This window comes from Falco punctatus (assembly GCF_963210335.1).
Source record: "Falco punctatus genome assembly, contig: scaffold_52, whole genome shotgun sequence".
Taxonomy (NCBI): domain Eukaryota; kingdom Metazoa; phylum Chordata; class Aves; order Falconiformes; family Falconidae; genus Falco; species Falco punctatus.
The window spans coordinates 536859-555146 of record NW_027660219.1 but is presented as its reverse complement, the minus strand read 5'-3'; the positions used below and the strand labels follow the sequence as shown (position 1 = coordinate 555146).

The 18288-nt window shown below is 43.0% G+C and overlaps 1 long non-coding RNA gene across 1 annotated transcript in view; it reads right to left on the bottom strand.

The window, feature by feature from the left end:
* LOC308057581 overlaps positions 1–18288 on the bottom strand; it is a 309793-nt gene that overhangs the window by 229100 nt on the left and 62405 nt on the right. The gene's annotated exons all lie outside the window — the stretch shown is intronic.

Sequence of the window (18288 nt, the reverse complement as noted above, 5' to 3'; positions counted from 1 at the left end):
TGAAACACAGAGGGTTGGGGCTGAACATCAGGAAATGCTTCTTTCCGATCAGGGTGACTGGGCACTGGCACAGGCTGCCCATGGAGGCTCCATCCTGGGAGATACTCAAAAGCCAGCATGGTCCTGGGCAACCAGCTCTGGGTGGTCTTCCCTGAGCAGGGGAGCTAGAACGGATGACCTCCAGAGGTCCCTTCCAACCTCACCCATTCTGTGGTTCTGTGATCCAAAACAAACATACCAAACCCACCACATAACTCTCTTGGCACTGCTACACACTCACAGTAATGTTAAACCTAAGGCGCATAAGGTGACAGCAACATAAAGTGCCCTGTCCTCCAGCATGACCACTGGTAAAGATTTCACTTTATCGGCAGAAACAGTCACGGCATCTGGACTGAAGCAGCAGACTCAAGTCACATCAAACGATGTCCTAAGCATTAAAGTAACACTGGAAACATTAAAAACACATAGGGTGAAAGGATTAAGCAGAACAAAGGGAATGCTTTTGTTAAAACACAGAACATCAGTGGAGAAAAAATAATGCATCTACCTTAATAAGAAACATTCTGACAATTCTGTCACGCTCAAGAATCAAGGTGAGTCATTCTGCTAGTCAGAAAAAAACAGGTGTGCTTCTTATGGTGAGTGCAAAATAAAACACCTATGCATCAATAAACCAACAGGCAAGTGCAATGTGCTTGACATCCATTTAATAGAATTCACATTCGGACTGCAATAAACACATTTTCACATCTGAACTGTGGGATGAGAAACTATAGACGCGCTATGTAAACAAAATCCTTTCCAGAGCTTTTTTCCCAGCATTTTGTTCAAATCAGGTAATTTTTGGTTAAAACATCGCGGTACTCCTGTACTGCCCTGCAAAGGGGATCCTGGTCCAACGTGGATACTTTTTGAAGATCTATCAGAAAATACCATGGGAGAAGCTCCAGCAGATCCAGCTTCAAGTTCAGCAGTGGCTAGGGAGAAGAGAAACAAGATTCCGGTGTTGCTTTTACACTAGACAGGGCCAAATCAGTCACTATGAAAACATCATGGATAACTGGAGAGACTATAATCCAGAAAGAGATTTAAAAACTTCCAAGGGATCGTAACAATCAAAGGGCTACGCACAAAGGAAGAAACAATCTTTTTCCACATTTGCTTACCAGTCAACAGTATTTCTAAAGCCAGTGAAAGAAATTCTATAGGCTACACAGCGAACATCTTCAGGGAATCCACAAATGACTCCGGCTTACACCAGTGCTAAACTGAGCCCCCCTGCAGATCTCTTGAACCTCCAGTATCTGTTTTCCTTGAATGTTCAAAGCAGTGATTTATTGGAACTCTACTCCTAAAAACCAGCTTCTGCCTTCTCTGTGACAAACTTAAAAAGAATCCGCCGGTGAAAACGCAAACACCTTTGCAATGCAGTCAGGCCAGGACAAGTCTCCTAGCCTGGCACTTTCTTTGAGGGGCGTCTTTGTAACTCACCCTGGCAAAACCCTCTTTCCTCCACAAAAACACATACTCAATGACAGCAAGCCCACCTTTACTATTCTTCTCCAGCCACATTTTTCAGACAAGGTCCTGAAACCAAACACACTCTATGACACCTAGCAGATGCACAGTCAGGTTCAAAATGCACACGGATGAAATGCAACGGCTTTGTGTCCATTCAGACACACGGAACGAGCTGTGAAGCTACAGCTGAACACTCTCTGTATTACCAAAAGCATGCAGGAACAGAAGGAAATTCTCGCAGGGGCCACCTGCTTTGAAATAGCACCAGTCACTGCAAAGCAAAGCAGTGACTCTGGAGGAACGACTACCCTGAAACAGGTGGAATTCTGCTTTCGACACCTGGCCTCATATTATAGAGCATGTTTCATGCTATGTGTTAAAAGCATTCAACTCATCTTATGTTTGCCTAAGTGCTACTAAATCATTTTTTCCTAAAGAAAGGGTATCTTTCATCACTGATTATATTTTTCTTGCTTATTCAAAAAAGACTGCAACATAAGCTACAAATACAAGCAATGAATAAGAAATAGCAAAAAACCAAGGTCCAACAGCAGAGAATGTGCACGGTATGATTTAGTGCGGAATGCAACTGATGCACATGGAAGAAGCAGTGACGGCTGAAGTCTATAAACATCTTCTCTCAGGGCTTCTTTTATGTTTGATGTTTGTGCTCAAGGATTCACTCTAGAAAAACGTGACTTCAGCTTAAGCCAAGTGCACCCGTGTAGAGGAAGTGGGTTAGTTTTCTCTGCACTTGTCTTTTTCAGGCAACTGCATAACATTCTACACAATCTTTTGGTAAGCTGGAAGTTTTCACATTCAAGTCTAAACTGGAAAGCTAGCAGAAAAACCTCCCTGTGCTTAGCACAGGAACTTCACAGCTTTCAAGCCATTATGTTCAAGAGTTAGGAACACTCCTCTTTTTCCTTAAAAATGCCCCTAACATAGTGACACATTACCTTGTTTAAGTTCTTTAGCGATTTTTTCATCTAGTTCCTGCCATACCTAGAATTATACAGAAAATACAGTTAATATTTTAAGTTACGTTTTTCTAATATTAAACTTCTAAAACATTCTTAAAATCCACACATAATGAGAGAAAACCTAAAAATATAATTCCAAGTAGACACATCTTGGTTTGGGGTTTGATTTCTACTGAAGAGAAACTTTTGGTCCGTCGGGCTGCAGCTGCCTCATTGCTCAGCAACGTTAACAAAACAATTTGTAACTCACCAGCTGGATTATTACTGGGCATTTAACAAAATACACAGGAAGAAAGCAAGAAAGCCTAGCGCAGTTATTGCAGTGAAGGTATGGCTGAAGTTTATCATCAAACACACGAACAGAATGTCAGCTACATGCCGAGATAGGTACAAATGCCACCCACAGGGACAAATCAGCCAGTTGAGGCTGGCTTCTGCAACTTCACAGAGAGAAGAGCTGCACCAGCAGCTGCTGCAGGATTGACATACACCATTTGTATAGAAAAAAGCGTGTGCCAATATTCTTCTTTTCTCCACCTTAAGATGGGAAATTGAAAGAGCTCCTACAGATGATGCCAAAACTTCTTTATTGTTATTGCAAATACCACGACACGCATTTATAAAAACATAAAATCACACACAATTTTTTCTTGCAAACTGTGTACTAAGAAAAGATAACCACAGCTACAGCTTCTACGCAGCGAGTGCTGTGGGGTTTATTATGTAGCTGGAATCAGCCTGGATCACTACAAAGGAGCACTTACGCCTCTTCTCCCCTAGAATGTGGGTATTGTTACCAATTAAGTTATTCTCACTTATGATTCTGCCTTCAGAAGCCTTCACAAGAAGGAATCACATCTCTTAATTTAAGAGTCACAGTCCAAGCGCTATATGCTGCTGTTTACATTTGATGATACCTGCTACTCCTACATTTTTTCCATCAAATTTGTGACACACAGAAGTGAATTTCCAAACAGATATCATACAGCTTCCAGGGCTACGATGGCCATGAAGATGCTGCAGGGCTTGGACCTCGTGAGCTATATGGAGAGGCTGAGAGCTGCAACTGTTTCTTTACTGGAGAACAGGAAAACTCAGAGGGACCTTATCTATGTGTATAAATACCTGGTGGGGGGAGTACAGAAGATGGAGCCAGACTCTTCTCAGCCGTGCCACGCAAAAGAACAAGAGGAATAGGCACAAATCCAGATAGAGGAAATTTTAACACAAGGATTTTTACAATTATTATTTTTAAAAAAATTGTAAGCATGGACAGACACTGGAACAAGTTGCCAGAAAAGGTTGTGGAGTGTCCATCCTTGGAGATGTATAACACTTGGCTGACAGAACAGTGACAAAACCTGCTGTGGCTGACCCTGCTTTGAGCAGGGGTGACGTTGGACTAGATCATCTCTAGAGGCCCCTTCCCCTCACTCATTCTGCGACTCTCTTGATTTTAGTACTGAATTCCTGGGGGAAGGAGCATTTATTTTATGAAATGAGCAGACCCACCTAGCAGCATAACAACAACAAGAAGAACGGAAACACTGCACAGGGTACTCAACAGGACACAGAGAGCAAGAGCCTCAGGAAGGAAACCACTCTGCTTACCCTCACAAAAGGAGCAGTAACAGGCAGTAACTGCAAGGGTCAAAGGAGCAGGGCTGTAAACCAGCGAAGCGGAGGGAAGGGCTCTCTCTCCAGGAACACAGGGAAAGCTGGGACCAAAATCACCAGATCCTGCAGGAGAAGCACCACTCCATGATACTTCATTGAAATACTCTGTGCCAACAGAGCTGCATGAACAATGGAAAAGGACCCCCCAAATCTCTAATTGTTTTCCAGCAGGTACAAGCAGAAGCAAAATTCCGGGGAGAAAGGACCCCCTAACTCCTGAGACGAGACACAGGTAACAGAAAGAAGCAGGAAAACTAATGCCTAGACCAAAATACGGCCCAAACCCAGGACCAATCCCAAGCAAAGTCGTAGTAGTTAGTGGTGTTAGAAGAAACCACTTTCCCTGGTTTCCTGAGTCTTCACAATGACTAGAAGGTCCACAGGACCCTCCGCAACATGTACAAATCAATCAAGAGAAGAAAAAGGTCTTGTTTTCCTCTTATTCATTCCATCAATGTCTTTGTGATTCTCATCCATGTCTGAGGGAAGAGAAATAGGTGGAAATAAAGCCAACACACTGATTTCTGAAAAGGGAATGAATGAAGAGCCAGGCAAAATACACCTTCGAGGACCTTAACTTGCCTCCACTTTTCTCCTTCCCCCCAAACCCCTGGGAAAGGCATCACAGCTGAGTGTCCCAAACCTCCTGAGCAGGTACTTCTCACCTCACTGCACATCTCTTCAGGCGGTAACACACCAGGTGTTCATTTGCAGCAGGCACCTTCTCAACAGTTCTTTTTCAGAAAGTGGTGTTGACTTACTACTTATCCACACAGGCTGCTTTAGCACAGAGTAAGCTGGATCCTGTAAGACTCCGTGAAATGATGCTCCGAGTCTGGAGTACCGTACTGTTCTGAAGTTGAGTTCCTAGACACAACTGCTGCGACCACCAAGAACTTTTTGTATATCAGAAGTGGCAAGGAGGGTAAACCAGCCTACTCCTAGAGCTCAAAGTTCCATTATAACAGATTAAATCCATAGACTATCATCTCACAGATGGTTAACTACCACAGAAGCCATTGCATTACATCTCACAGATGGTTAACTACCACAGAAGCCATTGCATTACAAATACATAAAGCAGAGAAGTCCCCTGCAGCAGTCATTCTTTCACTTGGACAAACTAAAGTTCAAAATATGTGCAGTGTTAGGAAAATGTGAATACATCAGTAAGTTTTAATCAAAACCTAACAGCATAAACAACATTTCCAGTATAAAATACCATCCCAACATTAAACAATGCTGGCTGCAAACCTTGCCATGTATCTGGCTGCAGAGAAGAGAGACGGACAGATTTTTGATGAAGGAGCTGAAGAAGAAAGAAAAACGGCCTGAAGTTCACAGGTCTTCAGTGAGAAACAAGAACGTTGGCCTACATGTAAATGAAGCAAGTAAAAAAGCTAACAACAAAGACTGCTACAAGAGTGCAGAAAGCCAAATCAGAAATGGAACAGAAATTGGAAGATGAAGTAGGAAGCAGACATTTCCCTTCCCACATTAAACTGGTTTCATTTATCCACTGATTCACCCTGGTTGCAGAGTTCACTGTTCTTGTCTGTCAAGACACCCATGTTCATTTTCACCAGCCTTTGGCACAGCTCTGAGGATTTAAGCTTGACATTTGTTAAACCTAACAACAGGACTCCAGTCCCAAAACCTCCTTGCAGCACTTGCAGGAGACATTCCTTGCCTTAGTCTATGGACTAAGGGAGCAGGTCTGAAATACTGAATTGCTAGTTGCTACAGTCACTGTCTAATTACATGCACAGAATTTGTCAAGTACTTGTAATTTATTCCACATTACTGAAGCTCTAATACAAATAAAAACCACCAAAAAACCCCAAAGACATTGCATGTGATTGGGATTCTACTGGTTAATAAGCTTGTGCCAATATGAACTTTTTTTGTATTTTTAAAGATCCTTTTGCACTTCAAGGTTATTCATTTCTGTAGCGTATATATTTGATAAAGGGGAAGGGGCTATACTGTAATGGAACACATTTCTTTATGCTTTTTTAAGAATAACACGCTCATTTTTTTGCTGAACTTGTGATATGACCATCTTCAACATGTACGGCTCTATGTGTAATCACTGATAGTCATGCCTCATGTTTAGGAAAACGGTGCAATCTTTCAAGCCTTTAAACACCAAATTCCTTAGTTAAGTCTAAAGGAGAAACTGTGTCCACTTGCTACTGGAGCACTTCTTCCTCTTGTCAGCATCATTTACCAGGTTTTCTTCCAACAGCTGCAGGACCAATGATTACCATCATTTTGAATAATAGCAGTGTGAACTATTTTCACCTCTTTGCCCCTGAAGCTATTTCAAAGCTTCTGCACAAACAAAATTTACACAAACATCTTCCTCTTCAGAATGGCTGGCATGTTCCCTACTTCCAATAGCCTTTCTCACCTTGAGGAAGCTACTACAAGGAACACCAAATCTGCAGAGAGCTTTGACTAAAAAAAGAAGCCTCAAAGGACTGCCTGAGGCACACTGCAATTTCAGCTTCTTAACTCCCCATCATTTAGAGCTTCAGTGGCAGAAGCATTTGTCATCTCCAGCCAAGGCAGCACTGCGCATCCTGAATTTAAAGGCAAGGCAAATTCTGTAGAAAGGAACCAGGTTAGTGGGAAAACAAAACTGAGGCATAACTGAAGTAAACAGTGAAGTGAAGAAAAGGCTTAGAGTCAGAGAAATTCTTCTGTTTTGAAACAGTCTGGTGAACAGACAGAATACCAGGCAGCACAACCAGCAAAGCATTTCAAAATAGACTAAAACTATAATCTCTGATTTCTTCCCTCATGCTCCAACTTGCCTCCTGAATGGCACGGGACTCCTGCGGAAATGACAGCACAGACTGTGCATCTGGTGATTTTGCACTTGGAAACTGATTGAGATTTGCCACCCGTTATTGTATGCAGAGGGATACATGCAGTTTTTCCCTTTTGTTACTTCCTGACTTCAAAGTCTTACGTTCCAATTCAGTCCTCTTTTCTCAGATGCATGTTATGCACATGACATACTGCACCCGACTGAGAACAATTAAACCCGCAGTTCTAAGTGAAATACTCACCTAGTCCTCCAGCAACTACTGCACCTCTGAGAACTCAGTTCCTTTCTTCTGAAGGACTCCAGAGAAGATCAGGTTTTAAGACTTCCCTGAATACACTGAACGTCAGGTGACTTGAGGCTACAAGCAGTGCCACTACAACTAGTCTCAGTTGTTCCCTAACTGGTGATTACAGGAAGAAATATCATAAAGAGATGTGCAGCTGGATTTAGTAACAGGGAGGTTATTCTTTTTTTCCTGTTTCTTCTTCAAAAAAAGAAACCACAACTGTTAAACCCTTTTCTTTTAAACTAGGACAGCTTTTTTCCTAGAAGTGGGATGGTTTCCTCCTTTGCCTTTTTCTTCTTGTAACATCTCGCTCCCATCTCTCTCTCTTTTCCCCCTGCCCTCACGTGCTCCCTGCTCCCTGTCCCTCTTGTTCCCTTGTCCTGGCTTTCTCCTTACTTCAGTTTTGCAGTGGATCCCTGAATTTCGCCTCCTTTCTGCTGCTTGCGTGCAGAATAATCCCTGCAGGTGGTACAGTACTAATTGCCTCCCACGTTCTTTAGGTAGTGTTTTGTCCGCCCCTCTGACACAAAAAACACATTCACAATGATACAGAAAAGTTCATCTCTTAACTGCCGCTGCTACGCATTACCTACACACTGCTTTGTCTATTTTTGTTTTGTTGTTTGGTTTGGTTTTTTTCTTTTTCTTAAACCAGGTGCAGTATGTAGACACGTTATTTTAAATGGATTCTTTCCAGTGTAGGTGGGACCACTGAACCAGGGTAAGACTTAAAAGTGAGCGAATGCTTCTCACATTCATTCAACAACAGAATATGCGAGGGACAGACACTGACTGAACAGGCAAGCTTGCCCATGCCTCAGTCCTATGCTAGGTGGGAAACGGATAACAACGACTGACATCTGTTTCCAACTCTCATGATATCACGTTTACCATTCTGTAAGGGATGTGCTATCATGCTGACTGCTAATTACAGGGCATATTTTGACCAGAGGTACGCAGAGGTTGCAGCTTTTTACCAAATTAGAAAGCTCTGTAGACTTCCTGAGGAGCAGTTACATATAACACCACATAGCAGGACCCACAAAATCAAATGCCTCCTAGGCATAGCATACGTCCCGCACTCAAGTGAGAAGTTACATGTCCTGTTCATACCATCCTTTTGTTGAAGCATCCCTTTGTTGGTATTGTACTAAAACAAGTTCTGGTGAAGAAACTGCTAGCATGAACATCAGTGAAGGAGGAAAAGGTGTCTCAAACAAAGATGTCTGATGGGATTTTGCACTCATCATAAAGTTAGGTGTTTTAAAAAAGGTCATCCACAGAATGGCTTGGGTTGGAAGGGACCTTAAAGATCATCCAGTTCCAAGCCCCCTGCCATGGGCAGGGACACCTTCCACTAGACCGGGTTGCTCCAAGCCCCACCCAGCCTGGCCTTGAGCACTGCCAGGGATGGGGCATCCGCATTAAATTTTACTGAAGAGCTTATTTGGGAGCTTCCTATGCCACAGTATTCTTCATCACAGTTTCTCTTGCAAAAGAGAACTTGCAAAAAAAACCAAAACTGTTACGCAGTTCATCATTTAGAACTCAGTATTTTTTGGTCTTTGAGCACTTCTGGAGATTTGTATAACCCTGATGACCAGAAGTCTTCGTTTCTACCACCTAGCTGTGTACTGTTTTGATGAGCAATTTGGTTTAGCATATTAGAGCATATGGTTTGGAACTAGAAATGGATTCTAACTTTAGACTGAAAAGCACAACCTTGCTTACAGATACTCTTCAACACTAGTTGAGAACAGTATTTAAAAACGCTTACCTTAGCCACATAGGCTTCAACTCTGTTTCTTGATGGTAACGTATTCACGGTTGGGGTTAGGAAGCTTCCTCCTAGATTTAGACTTCTATTCAGTGCCAGATCGTTGCTAGTATGTCCCAGTTCAGTTGAATACAGAACTGGACCACTGACAGCGCTGCTTGCAATTAAAGGTTTGCTTCTATGGCACTCCTGAAGGAGCTTAGCGTTGGCTTCTGCTCGTCTCTCATTAGCTCTGAAACATTCAGAAGCATACAAAGAATTATCTTTGGTAATAACACCTCCGCAAAGTTACCCTCCAGGTCTTTGACTATTATTTGACTTCTGAAAGTGGAAGGGATTAAGAGAGTCCAAAAAAACCGTCCATAATTTGATCTGAGGTTTTTTGAAGAGCCTATTTCTAGGTAGCCACACTACCTGCAAGAAGCAGCAAGAGTTAACCAATACTTTGGACTTCTCAGCATTAAGGCCTCAAAGCAGTCTGTGCACACCGTGTGTTTACATAGCTCTTCCTGAAAGGTACATCACCTGCATAAGAACTCTGGGCTACCCTTCCTTTCCCAAAGAAAGCTGAAACCTATGACATGCGGCTAAAATGGAAGCCAAAAGATTTTTGTTGTTCTTCTTCACAGCACCAAATGCCGTTCTCTGAAGGGCCTATCCTTATTCAAGCAGTAAAGGACATGACATTATCTTTTCTGCCATACTTAGAGTAAGAAGAGGAGATTAGAGACTGGCAAAAAGGCTGCCTGTTAAAACAAACTCAACTTCAAAAATATCCTATTAACACCCATGATCGGTGGTGTTACTGCTGGAACACTGAAGAGAAATGAAGATAGTTCCAATGAACAGGGGGGAGCCTTAAGGTACTTTCATCACAAATATGCTATCTTACGCATAATGCTGACCAGATGTAGAAAAGGTATTTAACGAAGAAAACTGCTTGAGGAAGAAGTAGTATCTTATTATCACCCCAAAAATGCATGGACTTACCCTTCCAGTTTATTTCCTAGGCATCTTCCATTTTTAACTTCCTCCAGGTACAGGTCTTTGTACTTTTCCGCTTCTGCCTGTGCGGATTCTTTTTGAAAAATACTGTCTCGTTGGGTATTTTTTATCCTGTCCAATTCACGTTCGAGGTCTCCAATTCTGTGTTCTAGCTGGTTTGTCAGCAAAGCATGACGACTGGCTCTGATTTGTTCTAATCTGTCCTGGGAGGCTGCCTGCATCTGAAGTAGACACACACTTTCAACCACCGCAAAGAAAAAGAGAACTCTCCTCGCCAGTCAATTGCGTGCACCCAATTTCAAGGGCCCAGCTCTATTCAGCGAGGCAACTGTGCCTCCTCACTGCCATCAGCGACCAGGGCAGAACCCTGGAACTACCACACCAAATGATTCTTTTCATTCAGAAAGAACTCCCATCTTAGCACTATTACTCATCAAAGCTACTGATGGAAGAACACTATCTCTGTAGGACAGGGCATAGCATTCCTCAAAGAAATTATGGAGATGCGGCACCCCCAGCCCCCACCCTGCAGCTTTGGTGACTTCTTTTCTGAGCGTTGCCCCTTGTGCAATGACTAAGGAAGATGTGTATGCCTGGCTGTGACAACTCTAAGTTGCAATACCCATTCAAGGATAAACAATGAGAACAGACCAGTGGACAGTGATACCCCTCCAAGAACTGCAAAATGAAAATCTACCTTGGCAAGTTTTTGATTCAGGGCCTGCAGGCACACTGCACGCACATGAAAGCATCTTGCCCAACCATATTCCCTTCTCCCACTGCCCTTCAGGAAAAACAGAAGTACAGCGTAACACATGGAATCAGGCACCACCCCCCGCCCCTATAAAATGACAACCAAAACAGAAGTCTATAACAGACACACATAAGAAATTAACTTACCTGCAAAATCAGATTGACTTCTTGCAGTTTTTGTCTTATTTCTTGTTCAGCTCACTCTTCCACCTCTCTTTTGTATTGTTCTATTTGGCTGCGATCCACCATGTTAGTCTCCATATGGTGTTTGAGGTTAGCCACCTCTTCTTTCAGCTGGCTTTTGCTCTTTTCCAGTTTTTCATGGCTCCCACATGGTGGACAACTCTCGCAAATCATGATTTTGTGCTTCTAGCTGCATGCCTTTTTTAGACTATCTCCAGCTGCTGGGAAAGTTCATCGACCTGTAGACAGGAAAGGGGAAAAAACAGGGAACTCAGAGGGATCTAAAAAGTCAAATCTGTGAAAATTGGTAAAGGAGGTAAAGTCTTGGCCATCAAGACTATTTATCATCTGCTGATTCACTTTTGTTTTAACACTGAAACCAGGCTCTTCTTTTAAAACAAGAACAGCTTTCACATCATTTCTGACAGCATTCCTCAGGTTCCCATCCTTCCTCAGTTCTGCAGTGGGTCACAGACCAAGAGGTACCAAACCAGCGGCATTACACCCGCAGGGCTAGGCTGAAAAGCACTAGGGCTATTCTTCTGCGAGATGTTCATACGATCATAGGAAATCAAACACACCCATACCCAGTTACATCGCAGCCACATTCTGGTTTCATCAGAAAAAAACCCATGTATCATGCTTCAGAGGAACTGTCACATGCTGTCACACGGTCAAAGCTTCGTCACAGAACTGACAAGGCAAGAAACAGATACCCTTTCCTTCCATTACGCTAATAGATCTGGAAGTAGTAGTTCAGAACACCACTTTTGCAGCAGTGGTGGCAGAAGACAGTCTCTTTAGGTCAAAGCTACGGTTTGTTTTCAAAAGATTTCCAGGAAATAATCAGAGTTCCCATAGGTCCCAATGGTCAACTACAGCTTCTATCCCTTTCTTTCCCCCTCCAGAAACATCCATCGTCTATACCTATTAACCATAAAACATGATATCCCATCATCTTTTATTTTTTAAAAAGAGGGGGAAACCACCAGAGTCAACACTTGAAAGTCTCTAAAATACGTAGAAACTTTACACTTATTTAAAATTGCCCAAACGTAATTCCATTCCCTGTCATTCAAAATAACTCTTCCAACAGGAAAAAAAATATGCTGCTAACCTGTGAACTACAAATGAGCCACTCTCAAGGCAGTTGACTCATTCTACAATAATATCTTCTAAAAAGGAGCATAACTTTGAAACACAGCTATCTCAGTAATGAGCGGAGAAGCAGCTAAAAGGTTCCACGCTACCGAACAGCCAGAGCAACCTCAAAAGCATTTGTGGGTCTCCATGACAAGGGAAAGACGGACCGAGTCAGCTACTAGTAAGCAACAAGTTACAGGGTTTTTTCCGCATCACCTCACACTGCATTGTGCCCTGCGAAGCAAAGACACCATTCCGAAAAGCAAACCCCCACCTGCCTCCTGCTCAACTCGTGCCCGAGACAGGCTTCAGGGGGTGACCTTGGGCAAGGCCAACTGCACAGAGTTGTTCCGAGTGATGGCTGCGTTACTCCCCTCTCTTCCGAGAGGGAATGCATCCATCGGAGCCCGACGATGCTGCCACGGCCTCAAGCTGCAGCCAGGCCTGTGCTGGGCCTTCACTGCTCTCAGCCCTGGCCCTCACCCATGGACGTGACGTCCCAGTAGGACTGCAGACCTGCCCATCCCTATGGACCGGCCTGGTGATCTGCACTCTTGGAGGACTCTGCTTACTGTCCCCAGAACTGTCCCCAGAACTCTTCTGCTCTTCTTGGTGAGGGCCTGTGGGGCTGATCCCTGGCCTGTGTGGTCACAGACCCTGCCAGCCTTGCTGTGGCTCTTGCTTTGCCCTTCCTCTGCAGGACAGCCTACCCCTGATGCGCCCTCGCAGATACTGCTGTGTACGTAACACTTCCATCTTTACCCCTAAGAGCTACATCAGTATTACAGTCGCCTACTACTGTGACCATAGAAGGAACATCAAAAACCAGCCAAATAATTTCAGAAATACAGCCAAGAAAAAAGTAGTCAAAATCAACAACATGAAAAGAAGTATAAAGAAAGAACAAAGGTTACAAAAGAAAAACCACCACAATAACCCAAACAAAATAAAGCTCACCTTTGTTCTTAATCTGCCAATTTCATTGACCATTTCAGAATACCTGTTCTTCGCTTCTCCCTGCAAATTCAGCTGGGACAGTCCCCCTCTCGCCTCATACACCCTTAGCTCCTTCGTAGCTCTGCTCAGCAGCCTCTTCAACCTGCACAGCAAACTAGTCATGAAAACAATGAAGCAAAGGAACAGAACTGGACTTTTTCACATACTCTCATGTAAACAGCACAGACGCAGCTTGCTTCATCTTTAATGTACTTGACACACCAGGAATTACCAGGAAAAAACAGTATTCCTGTGCCACATACACTTGGAGAGTCCAGATTTCACCTGAAAAGAGGAATGAAAGACTCCCTTTTTCCCAGGAGAACTGCAGGGCAACCTGCATCTGCAGTTGTTTTGGCAGCTATTGAAAACCAGGGGCTGGTGTACAGAAGTACCTTGCAAGAACTAACACGAGGCTGGCATCTGCTCACAGTTAGGTACACCTATTTTTACACTAAAGTTTAATAAAACATGACTCCTACGCAGGGATACCTCTTCACCACGCTAAAAAGCCGTACCTCTTACAGTCTTTCTGCAGATCGAGGTTTCTTTTCATTTCTTGGGCCAGACGTAGTTCAACTGGGCGTTTCAACTCTACCAGCTTCTTCACTTCCTTTCTTTCACTCTCGCACTTTCAAAAGAGAAAAGAAAGATGTATCACGCACACAGAGCACAGGAAAAATACCTACGTACAGTCTGTGCATCTAGCGCTCTCCACAGAGAAGCTGCTGGACGTCTCTATCCGTTAGCCACGTTCCACAGAATGCCATGGGACGGAATTCCTGAGGCTATTCCATCCATCCCTTCAGGTTTCACAGCAAACAGACCAATATGTAACTACAGAAACAGATGCCCTCGCCTGAAGCAAAGGCCATCCTCTTCTAGACATAACAGGTGGAAAAGATGCTGGAGAACACTTTTGGCAGTGCCTCTGCTCATAGTAGGGATTACGTAGGTATGCACTTCATGGGAGAACATCGATCCATCCAAAGCTTTCATGGGATCTTCCACCAACCAGCAGGCAGGGGCTTGTGGAGGAACCTGATCTTTTGGAGTTCTTCAACATTTTATTCCCCTCGGCCATTACCTCCACCTCTTCTGTGTGGGCATTTACTTAGCCACATGCTGGTTTTCCTCCTCTTGGTGTTTTCTCAGCCACACCAGAGGAGAGCTGGCAGCTGTTTTGACTTTGTTCTTCCATTTTCCCTCTACAGAAAAGGAGAAAAGGGGAAGGCCGCCCCTTGGCAACTGGCAGGCGCTGCTTGTTTCCCAAGCACTCGTTCATTTACCCAGCATTCCTTCAGTATGTTTTTCTGCAAGGCTTTTAAGCTCCCGCTACGCTGAAAACATACAGCAGCTCCTCCATACACGCACTGGAAACATCAAGCATTTTAAACCTGCCTAGAAACCAAGGGGTCAGAAGATGACCACACAAAATCCAAGGAAGAACTGGGAACTGTGGCCTTGCTCAATGTGCTCAACTGATAGCAAACCACACTGGGAACTCTTCCCAACAGAGCCACTCCAGAACTTACACAAAGATACCCATCTAGCTTTTATTTGCTTCCTCCGTGACCCCCAAATGATAAGGTACTCGCAGCCTGAATGGCAGGGATAACAGAAAGCAATGATATGTAAGAACCTGACCAGAAGGTGCATGTGGTTCTCCTGGTGGTTCTCCTGGGTATTGGCTCAGTGCCTGGAGAATTTTCTGGGCTCACCTGTTGCAACAGTTCAGCCTTCTCCTCGTCCAGCTGAGCAACGCGCTCTTCAAGGTGGGATCTTGACTTCAAGTGCTCCTCCCACGTGCTGTGCAAGTCCTTGGATGTCAGAGCCAGCATGTTCTGCTTCTGTGTCTGTGAAGGCAACAGTGGCAGAAGAAAAAGTAAGGTGGCCGGAAAAGACAAGAGCGCAGGAGAATGCAGTAACTTACACAGAAACAGGCCTAAGCTCTCCTCCACCCATCCAAGACCTATGGCCAAGGTTGATGTGGAGTGTAAAACACACCTTAGGAACCATAACCAAGAACAGCAGCTGGAGCTGGTAGGAAGAAGGTAGAAGCGACAGGATGAGGTTACAACTTTGGGGCATAAGATGACATGCACACACACACACAAAATCACCCTACAGCTTTCCTGCAAAGCTCCTCTGGTTCCCTCTATACTTCAGTATTTGTAAGAACACTGCAAAAGGTTGTGCAAAAGGACAACATTCGCTCCTACTTTCAACAGCTACACTCAGATTTATTCATATAGTTACGGACATTAAGTACCTTAGTTTTCAACTTTCTTTCCAACTCCTTTTGCAAGCGCAGCTTGTCTCTCTCCAGGTCACTGTGGTAGCGTGTAGTAACTTCAAGTGAAGCTGCTGGCATAGATTGCTTTTTAGGTGCATCAGCAAGCTCCTGCTGCAGTTGTCCAAACATGCCCTAACAAAACAGTTAAATTAGCATGAAGAAAGTTCTAAGAACATGAAATACGCCTTTAACTTATTTTATTATACAATTAGACCTGTCTAGATTGAACCCAAAAGTATGAAATTTTGCCTGCCAGCAGCAGGCATCTGCATGGATGATGACCTCTCGTCATCTTTCTCAGCTGAGAACCTTTGACTATCAGCAGCTGTTCACGAGGATTTCTGTTTCCTAACACATAAAATAGGCTCAGGTATTGTTCTTCCTTGAACAATACACAGGAACACACTGCCATCAGGTATTTTTTTCCTAACAAAACCCAAAGAAATCTGTTGTGATCTAAGAGCCACAGTTTGACTGCAAATATTACTCTGGTGACTGAAGGCAGGACTTTGTGTTAGATTGTTCTTTCTTCTGTTTCTTCACTATACAAATACAATTAAATGAATACAAATATCTGAAAGCTCCTTTGAGATACACTTTAAGGGTATGTTGAATCACATCCTCTTGTAGTCTTCTTACTCAGCTCGTTTTAGAAGTACTGATAGATTAGGTTTACAAAAATCTGCATAGCTCATATATATATATATATATAGCTATATACATATACACACACACACTCTCTCACATGATCTTCAAAAGGAACCCATTATTTTGGTAGTAAGAATACAAAGCAAGTCACAGTTTACAATGATTGACAGTACTGCTGGAGTGTGGCTACACATCATAAAAGAGAGAGCTTAAGGTCACCGTCTGACATGAACTTTGAGGAACAGGCAGGCCCCTCAGAACCCTCAAAACACAGACAGAAATCAACAGCTGGACATTACTAATACTCTTCAATCTTGATAGCAGCTTACAGAGAACCTATTTTTTCCCCTCTATAGAAGCTTCATATAAATCTATCCCCAACCACTTCACTTCTCTGTACCTTCATTTCTCAGCCCTCGTGTATTGGATGGTTCCTCCTTTTCTACCACTCTCATTCATGTCATCAGTGCAATACTTACATCAAAACCATCAAATACTTAAGACTATTCTATAGGGCATAACATGGACTAAGGAAAAGAGATGAAAAAAAGTTCTAGAGAAGAATCACCTTTCTTGATCAAAGCTTAGACTTGGATACCTTTTTTCTGTTCTCTGCTTAGATCTGAGGACTAATATCCCCGTTGCCAAAACTTTCCGCAATTCCGAGAGAAACATTACAAACCAGAACAAATTAGTATTCTTTGGTCCCATGCATATAACTTACACCGGATACATTAGGAACAAACTAATTTCAAGAATGGACAAACTTTAAATTGTTCTTTCTACGCATATACTTTACCTGTCTTTCTACTACGTCAGTCTCATATTTAAAGACTTGTTCCCTTAAATCAGTGCACTTGGCATTTAAATCCTTGTTTCGCTCTTCTATTAGATAAACTTGCTTTTCCCTATCAGCTCTAAGTTTGCTGAAAATGTCATTAAAACAGTGCTGCACATAATCCACCATTTTTTCTTTCATGATCCTCTTGTTCTGCATCTCTTCCCATTGCTGATGGAGTAAAAAGGTTTTTCACTCTGGAGCTGGGCCAATCGCTCCTGCAAGGACTCCTGTTTTATTACAAGTTTGCTTACTGGATCTTTCTCAAGTTGTCGAGCATGATCACATTCCTTTGCCCGACACTGGCCTTGACTTAATTCTTTTTTGCCATTTCTAAAAGCAAAGCTTTTTCTCTGAGCATTTGCTTCAACTGGTGAAGCTCATTTTCTAGCCTATTAGCTTTGCTTTTAGCTTTACACAGCTGCAGAGACAAGCTCTTGTTGGTTTCTTGCACGTCAGAGAGGTCACGATGGAGCTCGACTTGCAAGCAAAGGCATTCATCACGTTCTCTGTGAAATCTTCGTTCAGCATTGCTTTTTGATGACAAATGAAGTTCAAGTTCTTGAACTGCAGCGTTCAGGGAGGAACGAAATGATTCAATTTCTGTCTCTAGTCTGTCTTTGCTTTTGTTTGTCTGCTCAAGTTTGGAAGTCAGCGCTGCAGATTCTGTCTTTAGTAAGTCCAGCTCCGTGTTGAACTGAAAAAACATTTGTCTTAACGCTTCCTTGTTCAGTTTAAGTTCCTTTTTGAGAGCTTCATTTTTTTCTTTCAAGGTCTCATTTTCCTTTAAATATTTTCCTTCTTCCTCCTGGTGCCTAAGTCTTACTTGAGTGACTTCTAGCCTTAGCATAGCAATCTCATCTTGTGGTAACTGATTCTTGTACAACAGATCCTGTTCTCTGTCAGTGCTGGATTCCTGAAGGACAGGGAACATGAATAAAGAGCCAATTGGGAAATGAATCTACAAAAAACCTGCAGCAATAAACTGCATTTTAACATTTCTAGTACTAAAGCATGACTTCAAAGATGAAGTTTCAGGCAATAAGCTACTCTGTGAACCCATGCACATGTACAACGTACGTACACAACGGAAGTGCAACATATCCTTAAAACCTAAATGAACATCCCAAATATACAGTTACGTTTTTTTCCCCCCTTAAACCAGCAACCAAAGCTTTTAAAATGACAGCGCTTTCTTGTATGTGCATGCCTTTATAATACTGCCTTTAAGGTTGAATTAGTTGTGCTACAGATCTGGTAAAAACAAGGCTAGAAAGGGTATTTTCCTTCTCAAATGTCTTCTGAACACTTATCCTTTTGTGTTACTGGAAGTTAGCTATAAA